Here is a 2,192-nt window from a genome sequence, read left to right on the forward strand (position 1 = left end):
AGAGAGAGAGAGAGAGAGAGAGAGAGAGAGAGAGAAGACTTGATAAGTGTATAGTTAAGATAAATACCGAAACTTAAACTTACCACAGCCACTTTGGGATTTTATTTTGAAAATCCATTTGCCGAAACTTACCACAGTCACTTCCGGCGTATGTCGACCACTGCCTGAAGCTACCTCCTCCGAGTCTGCAGCTGGATACTATTGACCAGTCTTCAGCATTAGTTGTTTGACTTTGTTCTACCAATAGAGGGAAGTGTCCGCAAGTCCATACACACATTTCTTTCACTTCCATGGAACAACTGCTGTCCACACCGGCTTCTAAAAACTCTGGCTGCGTGCTGAGTATCATCATCTTTGTTTGTAAATGTGACCACCTGACCCATTTTCAATTTTAAATCAGTGGCAGAAACAGTAGTAGTTACATCACTCTCTGTTTCTCTGTGAAATCCTTTCATGCACCCTGTAAACTGATAACATGATAAGATGTCCACTGTAGTCATCGCTGTCCCTGAAATGGTTAAATTATCATCCTTTCATGATCAAGTCCTACGAAGCTGGAAACTTACGTACAACCACAATTTTACAACACATCAAATATGGAAAAACAGATTTATCCTTTACAATAGAAAAAAATATTTCTACAGAACTGAATGGATAAAGGCGTGTCGTCATTACGCTACCAAGTGGATGATCAGGGAAACTGGCTCTCATTTGAAAATTTCGGTGCCGTTCACAATATCTGATGTCAAAGATTAGAATTTAAAAAGATTTTTAAAGCAATTCCTCAAGCTATCAGGCTCCAGATTGACAAAATGACCTGGAAACTTTGCCAGCTACGAGCCTCTGAATATTAGCCAGCATATTTCTTGGAAAAAGAAACATACCAAACACAACTCTCAGAAAATGTCTAACCAATCACGTATTCCCTATAAAACCGAATAAAAACTTAATCAAAAAATTTCTGAAACTGAAATTTAAAATATTGGAATTTAATTTTTGAAACAAAACTGTCCAAAAACAAAAGAAACACTTTAAAATTCTAAATGAAATTGATCAATTCTGTGAACTGCTGAGGAAAAAGTTTAATATTGAACAAAACATTTGCATTGACCACGGACTGTTGAACAGCTGAAGCTGTCGATTCAAGCAAGAATGCTGGACATGGAACATGTTGCAGCCATAACATTTTAAGTTAATGATTATTTGCTAAAAAAAACAATCAAGTGTATCTGTTTGAACATGAAATATCTTGTCTTTGTAGTGTATTCAATTAAATATAGGCTTAACTTAGTTAGAAAGGCCATAGTATTCTGTTTTATTTGTTTGGCACAACGTCGCAAGTTCATTGGAATTGAGTTTGTAAATTATTGATTGTGAAAATTGAGTCACAGTGGGTGAAGTGTGATAATGTTTTCGTTATCGGTAAAGTTTATTTTTATCACTAATGCAAATTTAACTTTTATTTCCTGTGAGATCTGGCCTTGGAGCAGAATATCTTTGGCTCTTTACAGTATCACATAATGCACATGGAGTCCTCCTGAGGGCTTGGCAGCTTGTGCTCTTCAAGGTCTCTGCTTTGCTTGAATCTGTATATTTTTTTCCTGTCTTGAAATCTAAAAATATTCTTGAGCACGGATGTCTATTATGTTGCGCAACTTCTGAGTTTGAAGTGGCAGGAATGAGAGGCTGAGACTAAGACTTTCGGAGCTAAGTTCTAAGTAAACAGACATGGAAGATGGACAGTTTCCTGGAACAGGGGAAATTGTCCAGATTTAACTTCAAACTATTGCATTGGTCATTCTTTTTCTGCACTCTTGCAAAGGGAAAGCTTAGTCTAATTATAGTAGCAATGATAGGGATATGTACTGTAGATGGAAATGAATCCAGAGACATCCTAGGAATGTTTTTTTCTGCATAATGTCAAACTACAGGTGTTTACATTTACCTGTACCAATAACCCCAAATTTCAGTTGAGGTAAGGGCACACCAAATCGCAATTTGGTGAATAAAAAGGTTGGACCCGCACTGTCTCTTTATGTAACTGTTAAACAAAATTTTCTTCTTAGTGCTGTAATGTCAGTCTGTGCTCAGTGTTGTTCTGTCGAGATCTAATTGGCTCTTCCCCAGCTTACTTTTACAAGAAGACTGGTAGTTGCAGTGAAACCTTTCAATTTAAGATTAAAATGTGCCAA

This window comes from Hippocampus comes, unplaced genomic scaffold (assembly GCF_001891065.2).
Source record: "Hippocampus comes isolate QL1 unplaced genomic scaffold, H_comes_QL1_v1.1 scaffold180, whole genome shotgun sequence".
Classification (NCBI taxonomy): domain Eukaryota; kingdom Metazoa; phylum Chordata; class Actinopteri; order Syngnathiformes; family Syngnathidae; genus Hippocampus; species Hippocampus comes.